This window comes from Thermobia domestica, chromosome 2 (assembly GCF_964235325.1).
Source record: "Thermobia domestica chromosome 2, izTheDome1.hap1.1, whole genome shotgun sequence".
NCBI lineage: Eukaryota > Metazoa > Arthropoda > Insecta > Zygentoma > Lepismatidae > Thermobia > Thermobia domestica.
In genome coordinates this window covers 261,743,922-261,757,773 of record NC_137455.1, presented here as the reverse complement: position 1 = coordinate 261,757,773, position 13,852 = coordinate 261,743,922, and positions in this window count along the sequence as shown.

Genomic DNA, 13,852 nt, shown 5'->3' with positions numbered 1-13,852 from the left:
GTATGTCTTCAAACACTATTTTCTTCAATTTTCTTCAAAACTGTACTACTTGGTATAAATATGTTGTTAGGCAACATCTCAACAATATAACATATATCATTTTTTCATATATATTATATTGTTGTGCATTGCTCCTAACTACTATATACTAAGGGCTATATCTCCGAAACTTCTGAACATATTTTAACTAAAATAAAACTCACATTGAAGAACATTGCCCCCTTTATGATGCGAGTGCAAGCAGAGTCCCCTACCGTAGAAGAAAAGTTAGCTTGTATATATAACATTTGGTACTGTTTAACTCTTTTTACAGAATATAACAGATTTTATCCCATAATAAGTCTCATTCCCTCATAACAATATGGCTGACCAATGACAACCGAGGAGTAAGAACATGTGCTATTCAGAACTACATACAGCGCACACGCTAATTGGTGCATTTTCTTTATTTTTTGATGAACAAACAATAATTTCATATTATTAAGGGTTGGAATTCTGCATCACCCTGTATATTTTTTTACACACAACTACCAAATATACTATCTAAGTGTGGCACACATGATAAAGGGGAAAGAAAATCTATACATTACAACAAGAAATTTTAAAAAATGATGTTAGTACCTGTTGTTATACATGAAGCAATTTAACCCTTGCAGGATTGATGAGACCACGTGACACTCATCCTAAGTAGAAAACGTATGTCTTCAAACACTATTTTCTTCAATTTTCTTCAAAACTGTACTACTTGGTATAAATATGTTGTTAGGCAACATCTCAACAATATAACATATATCATTTTTTCATATATATTATATTGTTGTGCATTGCTCCTAACTACTATATACTAAGGGCTATATCTCCGAAACTTCTGAACATATTTTAACTAAAATAAAACTCACATTGAAGAACATTGCCCCCTTTATGATGCGAGTGCAAGCAGAGTCCCCTACCGTAGAAGAAAAGTTACCTTGTATATATAACATTTGGTACTGTTTAACTCTTTTTACAGAATATAACAGATTTTATCCCATAATAAGTCTCATTCCCTCATAACAATATGGCTGACCAATGACAACCGAGGAGTAAGAACATGTGCTATTCAGAACTACATACAGCGCACACGCTAATTGGTGCATTTTCTTTATTTTTTGATGAACAAACAATAATTTCATATTATTAAGGGTTGGAATTCTGCATCACCCTGTATATTTTTTTACACACAACTACCAAATATACTATCTAAGTGTTGCACACATGATAAAGGGGAAATAAAATCTATACATTACAACAAGAAATTTTAAAAAATGAAGTTAGTACCTGTTGTTATACATGAAGCAATTTAACCCTTGCAGGATTGATGAGACCACGTGACACTCATCCTAAGTAGAAAACGTATGTCTTCAAACACTATTTTCTTCAATTTTCTTCAAAACTGTACTACTTGGTATAAATATGTTGTTAGGCAACATCTCAACAATATAACATATTTCATTTTTTCATATATATTATATCGTTGTGCATTGCTCCTAACTACTATATACTAAGGGCTATATCTCCGAAACTTCTCAACATATTTTAACGACATAAAGCTCAAATTGAAGAGCATTGCCCCCTTTATGATGCGAGTGCAAGCAGAATCCCTTACCATAGACGGAAAGTTACCTTGTATATATAACATTTGGTACTGTTTAACTCTTTTTACAGAATATAACAGATTTTATCCCATAATAAGTCTCATTCCCTCATAACAATAAGGCTGACCAATGACAACCGAGGAGTAAGAACATGTGCAATTCAGAACTACATACAGCGCACACGCTAATTGGTGCATTTTCTTTAATTTCTGATGAACAAACAATAATTTCATATTATTAAGGGTTGGAATTCTGCATCACCCTGTATATTTTTTTACACACAACTACCAAATATACTATCTAAGTGTTGCACACATGATAAAGGGGAAAGAAAATCTATACATTACAACAAGAAATTTTAAAAAATGAAGTTAGTACCTGTTGTTATACATGAAGCAATTTAACCCTTGCAGGATTGATGAGACCACGTGACACTCATCCTAAGTAGAAAACGTATGTCTTCAAACACTATTTTCTTCAATTTTCTTCAAAACTGTACTACTTGGTATAAATATGTTGTTAGGCAACATCTCAACAATATAACATATATCATTTTTTCATATATATTATATTGTTGTGCATTGCTCCTAACTACTATATACTAAGGGCTATATCTCCGAAACTTCTGAACATATTTTAACTAAAATAAAACTCACATTGAAGAACATTGCCCCCTTTATGATGCGAGTGCAAGCAGAGTCCCCTACCGTAGAAGAAAAGTTAGCTTGTATATATAACATTTGGTACTGTTTAACTCTTTTTACAGAATATAACAGATTTTATCCCATAATAAGTCTCATTCCCTCATAACAATATGGCTGACCAATGACAACCGAGGAGTAAGAACATGTGCTATTCAGAACTACATACAGCGCACACGCTAATTGGTGCATTTTCTTTATTTTTTGATGAACAAACAATAATTTCATATTATTAAGGGTTGGAATTCTGCATCACCCTGTATATTTTTTTACACACAACTACCAAATATACTATCTAAGTGTGGCACACATGATAAAGGGGAAAGAAAATCTATACATTACAACAAGAAATTTTAAAAAATGATGTTAGTACCTGTTGTTATACATGAAGCAATTTAACCCTTGCAGGATTGATGAGACCACGTGACACTCATCCTAAGTAGAAAACGTATGTCTTCAAACACTATTTTCTTCAATTTTCTTCAAAACTGTACTACTTGGTATAAATATGTTGTTAGGCAACATCTCAACAATATAACATATATCATTTTTTCATATATATTATATTGTTGTGCATTGCTCCTAACTACTATATACTAAGGGCTATATCTCCGAAACTTCTGAACATATTTTAACTAAAATAAAACTCACATTGAAGAACATTGCCCCCTTTATGATGCGAGTGCAAGCAGAGTCCCCTACCGTAGAAGAAAAGTTACCTTGTATATATAACATTTGGTACTGTTTAACTCTTTTTACAGAATATAACAGATTTTATCCCATAATAAGTCTCATTCCCTCATAACAATATGGCTGACCAATGACAACCGAGGAGTAAGAACATGTGCTATTCAGAACTACATACAGCGCACACGCTAATTGGTGCATTTTCTTTATTTTTTGATGAACAAACAATAATTTCATATTATTAAGGGTTGGAATTCTGCATCACCCTGTATATTTTTTTACACACAACTACCAAATATACTATCTAAGTGTTGCACACATGATAAAGGGGAAATAAAATCTATACATTACAACAAGAAATTTTAAAAAATGAAGTTAGTACCTGTTGTTATACATGAAGCAATTTAACCCTTGCAGGATTGATGAGACCACGTGACACTCATCCTAAGTAGAAAACGTATGTCTTCAAACACTATTTTCTTCAATTTTCTTCAAAACTGTACTACTTGGTATAAATATGTTGTTAGGCAACATCTCAACAATATAACATATTTCATTTTTTCATATATATTATATCGTTGTGCATTGCTCCTAACTACTATATACTAAGGGCTATATCTCCGAAACTTCTCAACATATTTTAACGACATAAAGCTCAAATTGAAGAGCATTGCCCCCTTTATGATGCGAGTGCAAGCAGAATCCCTTACCATAGACGGAAAGTTACCTTGTATATATAACATTTGGTACTGTTTAACTCTTTTTACAGAATATAACAGATTTTATCCCATAATAAGTCTCATTCCCTCATAACAATAAGGCTGACCAATGACAACCGAGGAGTAAGAACATGTGCAATTCAGAACTACATACAGCGCACACGCTAATTGGTGCATTTTCTTTATTTTTTGATGAACAAACAATAATTTCATATTATTAAGGGTTGGAATTCTGCATCACCCTGTATATTTTTTTACACACAACTACCAAATATACTATCTAAGTGTTGCACACATGATAAAGGGGAAATAAAATCTATACATTACAACAAGAAATTTTAAAAAATGAAGTTAGTACCTGTTGTTATACATGAAGCAATTTAACCCTTGCAGGATTGATGAGACCACGTGACACTCATCCTAAGTAGAAAACGTATGTCTTCAAACACTATTTTCTTCAATTTTCTTCAAAACTGTATTCTTTGGTATAAATATGTTGTTAGGCAACATCTCAACAATATAACATATGTCATTTTTCATATATATTATATTGTTGTGCATTGCTCCTAACTACTATATACTAAGGGCTATATCTCCGAAACTTCTGAACATATTTTAACGACATAAAGCTCAAATATAAGAGCATTCCCCCTTTATGATGCGAGTGCAAACAGAGTCCTTTACCGTAGAAGAAAAGTTACCTTGTATATATAACATTTGGTACTGTTTAACTCTTTTTACAGAATATAACAGATTTTATCCCATAATAAGTCTCATTCCCTCATAACAATAAGGCTGACCAATGACAACCGAGGAGTAAGAACATGTGCAATTCAGAACTACATAAAGCGCACACGCTAATTGGTGCATTTTCTTTATTTTTTGATGAACAAACAATAATTTCATATTATTAAGGGTTGGAATTCTGCATCACCCTGTATATTTTTTTACACACAACTACCAAATATACTATCTAAGTGTTGCACACATGATAAAGGGGAAATAAAATCTATACATTACAACAAGAAATTTTAAAAAATGAAGTTAGTACCTGTTGTTATACATGAAGCAATTTAACCCTTGCAGGATTGATGAGACCACGTGACACTCATCCTAAGTAGAAAACGTATGTCTTCAAACACTATTTTCTTCAATTTTCTTCAAAACTGTACTACTTGGTATAAATATGTTGTTAGGCAACATCTCAACAATATAACATATATCATTTTTTCATATATATTATATTGTTGTGCATTGCTCCTAACTACTATATACTAAGGGCTATATCTCCGAAACTTCTGAACATATTTTAACTAAAATAAAACTCAGATTGAAGAGCATTGCCCCCTTTATGATGCGAGTGCAAGCAGAGTCCCCTACCGTAGAAGAAAAGTTACCTTGTATATATAACATTTGGTACTGTTTAACTCTTTTTACAGAATATAACAGATTTTATCCCATAATAAGTCTCATTCCCTCATAACAATATGGCTGACCAATGACAACCGAGGAGTAAGAACATGTGCTATTCACAACTACATACAGCGCACACGCTAATTGGTGCATTTTCTTTATTTTTTGATGAACAAACAATAACTTCATATTATTAAGGGTTGGAATTCTGCATCACCCTGTATATTTTTTTACACACAACTACCAAATATACTATCTAAGTGTGGCACACATGATAAAGGGGAAAGAAAATCTATACATTACAACAAGAAATTTTAAAAAATGAAGTTAGTACCTGTTGTTATACATGAAGCAATTTAACCCTTGCAGGATTGATGAGACCACGTGACACTCATCCTAAGTAGAAAACGTATGTCTTCAAACACTATTTTCTTCAATTTTCTTCAAAACTGTACTACTTGGTATAAATATGTTGTTAGGCAACATCTCAACAATATAACATATTTCATTTTTTCATATATATTATATTGTTGTGCATTGCTCCTAACTACTATATACTAAGGGCTATATCTCCGAAACTTCTCAACATATTTTAACGACATAAAGCTCAAATTGAAGAGCATTGCCCCCTTTATGATGCGAGTGCAAGCAGGATCCCCTACCATAGACGGAAAGTTACCTTGTATATATAACATTTGGTACTGTTTAACTCTTTTTACAGAATATAACAGATTTTATCCCATAATAAGTCTCATTCCCTCATAACAATAAGGCTGACCAATGACAACCGAGGAGTAAGAACATGTGCAATTCAGAACTACATACAGCGCACACGCTAATTGGTGCATTTTCTTTATTTTTTGATGAACAAACAATAATTTCATATTATTAAGGGTTGGAATTCTGCATCACCCTGTATATTTTTTTACACACAACTACCAAATATACTATCTAAGTGTTGCACACATGATAAAGGGGAAATAAAATCTATACATTACAACAAGAAATTTTAAAAAATGAAGTTAGTACCTGTTGTTATACATGAAGCAATTTAACCCTTGCAGGATTGATGAGACCACGTGACACTCATCCTAAGTAGAAAACGTATGTCTTCAAACACTATTTTCTTCAATTTTCTTCAAAACTGTATTCTTTGGTATAAATATGTTGTTAGGCAACATCTCAACAATATAACATATGTCATTTTTCATATATATTATATTCTTGTGCATTGCTCCTAACTACTATATACTAAGGGCTATATCTCCGAAACTTCTGAACATATTTTAACGACATAAAGCTCAAATATAAGAGCATTGCCCCCTTTATGATGCGAGTGCAAGCAGAGTCCTTTACCGTAGAAGAAAAGTTACCTTGTATATATAACATTTGGTACTGTTTAACTCTTTTTACAGAATATAACAGATTTTATCCCATAATAAGTCTCATTCCCTCATAACAATAAGGCTGACCAATGACAACCGAGGAGTAAGAACATGTGCAATTCAGAACTACATAAAGCGCACACGCTAATTGGTGCATTTTCTTTATTTTTTGATGAACAAACAATAATTTCATATTATTAAGGGTTGGAATTCTGCATCACCCTGTATATTTTTTTACACACAACTACCAAATATACTATCTAAGTGTTGCACACATGATAAAGGGGAAATAAAATCTATACATTACAACAAGAAATTTTAAAAAATGAAGTTAGTACCTGTTGTTATACATGAAGCAATTTAACCCTTGCAGGATTGATGAGACCACGTGACACTCATCCTAAGTAGAAAACGTATGTCTTCAAACACTATTTTCTTCAATTTTCTTCAAAACTGTATTCTTTGGTATAAATATGTTGTTAGGCAACATCTCAACAATATAACATATGTCATTTTTCATACATATTATATTGTTGTGTATTGCTTCTAACTACTATATACTAAGGGCTATATCTCCGAAACTTCTGAACATATTTTAACGAAATAAAGCTCACATTGAAGAACATTGCCCCCTTTATGATGCGAGTGCAAGCAGAGTCCCCTACCGTAGAAGAAAAGTTACCTTGTATATATATAACATTTGGTACTGTTTAACTCTTTTTACAGAATATAACAGATTTTATCCCATAATAAGTCTCATTCCCTCATAACAATATGGCTGACCAATGACAACCGAGGAGTAAGAACATGTGCAATTCAGAACTACATACAGCGCACACGCTAATTGGTGCATTTTCTTTATTTTTTGATGAACAAACAATAATTTCATATTAATAAGGGTTGGAATTCTGCATCACCCTGTATATTTTTTTACACACAACTACCAAATATACTATCTAAGTGTGGCACACATGATAAAGGGGAAAGAAAATCTATACATTACAACAAGAAATTTTAAAAAATGAAGTTAGTACCTGTTGTTATACATGAAGCAATTTAACCCTTGCAGGATTGATGAGACCACGTGACACTCATCCTAAGTAGAAAACGTATGTCTTCAAACACTATTTTCTTCAATTTTCTTCAAAACTGTACTACTTGGTATAAATATGTTGTTAGGCAACATCTCAACAATATAAAATATATCATTTTTTCATATATATTATATTGTTGTGCATTGCTCCTAACTACTATATACTAAGGGCAATATCTCCGAAACTTCTCAACATATTTTAACGACATCAAGCTCAAATTGAAGAGCTTTGCCCCCTTTATGATGCGAGTGCAAGCAGAGTCCCTTACCGTAGAAGAAAAGTTACCTTGTATATATAACATTTGGTACTGTTTAACTCTTTTTACAGAATATAACAGATTTTATCCCATAATAAGTCTCATTCCCTCATAACAATAAGGCTGACCAATGACAACCGAGGAGTAAGAACATGTGCAATTCAGAACTACATACAGCGCACACGCTAATTGGTGCATTTTCTTTAATTTCTGATGAACAAACAATAATTTCATATTATTAAGGGTTGGAATTCTGCATCACCCTGTATATTTTTTTACACACAACTACCAAATATACTATCTAAGTGTTGCACACATGATAAAGGGGAAATAAAATCTATACATTACAACAAGAAATTTTAAAAAATGAAGTTAGTACCTGTTGTTATACATGAAGCAATTTAACCCTTGCAGGATTGATGAGACCACGTGACACTCATCCTAAGTAGAAAACGTATGTCTTCAAACACTATTTTCTTCAATTTTCTTCAAAACTGTACTACTTGGTATAAATATGTTGTTAGGCAACATCTCAACAATATAACATATATCATTTTTTCATATATATTATATTGTGCATTGCTCCTCACTACTATATACTAAGTGCTATATCTCCGAAACTTCTGAACATATTTTAACGAAATAAAGCTCAAATTGAAGAACATTGCCCCTTTTATGACGTGAGTGAAAGCAGAGTCCCCTACCATAGACGGAAAGTTTCCTTTTATATATAATATATGATACTGTTTAACTCTTTTTACAGAAAATAACAGATTTTATCCCATAATAAGTCTCATTCCCTCATAACAATATGGCTGACCAATGACAACCGAGGAGTAAGAACATGTGCTATTCAGAACTACATACAGCGCACACGCTAATTGGTGCATTTTCTTTATTTTTTGATGAACAAACAATAATTTCATATTATTAAGGGTTGGAATTCTGCATCACCCTGTATATTTTTTTACACACAACTACCAAATATACTATCTAAGTGTGGCACACATGATAAAGGGGAAAGAAAATCTATACATTACAACAAGAAATTTTAAAAAATGAAGTTAGTACCTGTTGTTATACATGAAGCAATTTAACCCTTGCAGGATTGATGAGACCACGTGACACTCATCCTAAGTAGAAAACGTATGTCTTCAAACACTATTTTCTTCAATTTTCTTCAAAACTGTACTACTTGGTATAAATATGTTGTTAGGCAACATCTCAACAATATAACATATTTCATTTTTTCATATATATTATATTGTTGTGCATTGCTCCTAACTACTATATACTAAGGGCTATATCTCCGAAACTTCTCAACATATTTTAACGACATAAAGCTCAAATTGAAGAGCATTGCCCCCTTTATGATGCGAGTGCAAGCAGAATCCCCTACCATAGACGGAAAGTTACCTTGTATATATAACATTTGGTACTGTTTAACTCTTTTTACAGAATATAACAGATTTTATCCCATAATAAGTCTCATTCCCTCATAACAATAAGGCTGACCAATGACAACCGAGGAGTAAGAACATGTGCAATTCAGAACTACATACAGCGCACACGCTAATTGGTGCATTTTCTTTATTTTTTGATGAACAAACAATAATTTCATATTATTAAGGGTTGGAATTCTGCATCACCCTGTATATTTTTTTACACACAACTACCAAATATACTATCTAAGTGTTGCACACATGATAAAGGGGAAATAAAATCTATACATTACAACAAGAAATTTTAAAAAATGAAGTTAGTACCTGTTGTTATACATGAAGCAATTTAACCCTTGCAGGATTGATGAGACCACGTGACACTCATCCTAAGTAGAAAACGTATGTCTTCAAACACTATTTTCTTCAATTTTCTTCAAAACTGTATTCTTTGGTATAAATATGTTGTTAGGCAACATCTCAACAATATAACATATGTCATTTTTCATATATATTATATCGTTGTGCATTGCGCCTAACTACTATATACTAAGGGCTATATCTCCGAAACTTCTGAACATATTTTAACGACATAAAGCTCAAATATAAGAGCATTGCGCCCTTTATGATGCGAGTGCAAGCAGAGTCCTTTACCGTAGAAGAAAAGTTACCTTGTATATATAACATTTGGTACTGTTTAACTCTTTTTACAGAATATAACAGATTTTATCCCATAATAAGTCTCATTCCCTCATAACAATAAGGCTGACCAATGACAACCGAGGAGTAAGAACATGTGCAATTCAGAACTACATAAAGCGCACACGCTAATTGGTGCATTTTCTTTATTTTTTGATGAACAAACAATAATTTCATATTATTAAGGGTTGGAATTCTGCATCACCCTGTATATTTTTTTACACACAACTACCAAATATACTATCTAAGTGTTGCACACATGATAAAGGGGAAATAAAATCTATACATTACAACAAGAAATTTTAAAAAATGAAGTTAGTACCTGTTGTTATACATGAAGCAATTTAACCCTTGCAGGATTGATGAGACCACGTGACACTCATCCTAAGTAGAAAACGTATGTCTTCAAACACTATTTTCTTCAATTTTCTTCAAAACTGTATTCTTTGGTATAAATATGTTGTTAGGCAACATCTCAACAATATAACATATGTCATTTTTCATACATATTATATTGTTGTGTATTGCTTCTAACTACTATATACTAAGGGCTATATCTCCGAAACTTCTGAACATATTTTAACGAAATAAAGCTCACATTCAAGAACATTGCCCCCTTTATGATGCGAGTGCAAGCAGAGTCCCCTACCGTAGAAGAAAAGTTACCTTGTATATATAACATTTGGTACTGTTTAACTCTTTTTACAGAATATAACAGATTTTATCCCATAATAAGTCTCATTCCCTCATAACAATATGGCTGACCAATGACAACCGAGGAGTAAGAACATGTGCAATTCAGAACTACATACAGCTCACACGCTAATTGGTGCATTTTCTTTATTTTTTGATGAACAAACAATAATTTCATATTAATAAGGGTTGGAATTCTGCATCACCCTGTATATTTTTTTACACACAACTACCAAATATACTATCTAAGTGTGGCACACATGATAAAGGGGAAAGAAAATCTATACATTACAACAAGAAATTTTAAAAAATGAAGTTAGTACCTGTTGTTATACATGAAGCAATTTAACCCTTGCAGGATTGATGAGACCACGTGACACTCATCCTAAGTAGAAAACGTATGTCTTCAAACACTATTTTCTTCAATTTTCTTCAAAACTGTACTACTTGGTATAAATATGTTGTTAGGCAACATCTCAACAATATAACATATATCATTTTTTCATATATATTATATTGTTGTGCATTGCTCCTAACTACTATATACTAAGGGCAATATCTCCGAAACTTCTCAACATATTTTAACGACATAAAGCTCAAATTGAAGAGCTTTGCCCCCTTTATGATGCGAGTGCAAGCAGAGTCCCTTACCGTAGAAGAAAAGTTACCTTGTATATATAACATTTGGTACTGTTTAACTCTTTTTACAGAATATAACAGATTTTATCCCATAATAAGTCTCATTCCCTCATAACAATAAGGCTGACCAATGACAACCGAGGAGTAAGAACATGTGCAATTCAGAACTACATACAGCGCACACGCTAATTGGTGCATTTTCTTTAATTTCTGATGAACAAACAATAATTTCATATTATTAAGGGTTGGAATTCTGCATCACCCTGTATATTTTTTTACACACAACTACCAAATATACTATCTAAGTGTTGCACACATGATAAAGGGGAAATAAAATCTATACATTACAACAAGAAATTTTAAAAAATGAAGTTAGTACCTGTTGTTATACATGAAGCAATTTAACCCTTGCAGGATTGATGAGACCACGTGACACTCATCCTAAGTAGAAAACGTATGTCTTCAAACACTATTTTCTTCAATTTTCTTCAAAACTGTACTACTTGGTATAAATATGTTGTTAGGCAACATCTCAACAATATAACATATATCATTTTTTCATATATATTATATTGTTGTGCATTGCTCCTAACTACTATATACTAAGGGCTATATCTCCGAAACTTCTGAACATATTTTAACTAAAATAAAGCTCAAATATAAGAGCATTGCCCCCTTTATGATGCGAGTGCAAGCAGAGTCCCCTACCGTAGAAGAAAAGTTAGCTTGTATATATAACATTTGGTACTGTTTAACTCTTTTTACAGAATATAACAGATTTTATCCCATAATAAGTCTCATTCCCTCATAACAATATGGCTGACCAATGACAACCGAGGAGTAAGAACATGTGCTATTCAGAACTACATACAGCGCACACGCTAATTGGTGCATTTTCTTTATTTTTTGATGAACAAACAATAATTTCATATTATTAAGGGTTGGAATTCTGCATCACCCTGTATATTTTTTTTACACACAACTACCAAATATACTATCTAAGTGTGGCATACATGATAAAGGGGAAAGAAAAGCTATACATTACAACAAGAAATTTTAAAAAATGATGTTAGTACCTGTTGTTATACATGAAGCAATTTAACCCTTGCAGGATTGATGAGACCACGTGACACTCATCCTAAGAAGAAAACGTATGTCTTCAAACACTATTTTCTTCAATTTTCTTCAAAACTGTACTACTTGGTATAAATATGTTGTTAGGCAACATCTCAACAATATAACATATATCATTTTTTCATATATATTATATTGTTGTGCATTGCTCCTAACTACTATATACTAAGGGCTATATCTCCGAAACTTCTGAACATATTTTAACGAAATAAAGCTCACATTGAAGAGCATTGCCCCCTTTATGATGCGAGTGCAAGCAGAGTCTTTTACCGTAGAAGAAAAATTACCTTGTATATATAACATTTGGTACTGTTTAACTCTTTTTACAGAATATAACAGATTTTATCCCATAATAAGTCTCATTCCCTCATAACAATATGGCTGACCAATGACAACCGAGGAGTAAGAACATGTGCTATTCAGAACTACATACAGCGCACACGCTAATTGGTGCATTTTCTTTATTTTTTGATGAACAAACAATAATTTCATATTATTAAGGGTTGGAATTCTGCATCACCCTGTATATTTTTTTACACACAACTACCAAATATACTATCTAAGTGTGGCACACATGATAAAGGGGAAATAAAATCTATACATTACAACAAGAAATTTTAAAAAATGAAGTTAGTACCTGTTGTTATACATGAAGCAATTTAACCCTTGCAGGATTGATGAGACCACGTGACACTCATCCTAAGTAGAAAACGTATGTCTTCAAACACTATTTTCTTCAATTTTCTTCAAAACTGTACTACTTGGTATAAATATGTTGTTAGGCAACATCTCAACAATATAACATATATCATTTTTTCATATATATTATATTGTTGTGCATTGCTCCTAACTACTATATACTAATTGCTATATCTCCGAAACTTCTGAACACATTTTAACGAAATAAACCTCAAAATTGAAGAACATTGCCCCCTTTATGACGTGAGTGAAAGCAGAGTCCCCTACCATAGACGGAAAGTTTCCTTTTATATATAATATATGATACGGTTTAACTCTTTTTACAGAAAATAACAGATTTTATCCCATAATAAGTCTCATTCCCTCATAACAATATGGCTGACCAATGACAACCGAGGAGTAAGAACATGTGCTATTCAGAACTACATAAAGCGCACACGCTAATTGGTGCATTTTCTTTATTTTTTGATGAACAAACAATAATTTCATATTATTAAGGGTTGGAATTCTGCATCACCCTGTATATTTTTTTACACACAACTACCAAATATACTATCTAAGTGTTGCACACATGATAAAGGGGAAAGAAAATCTATACATTACAACAAGAAATTTTAAAAAATGAAGTTAGTACCTGTTGTTATACATGAAGCAATTTAA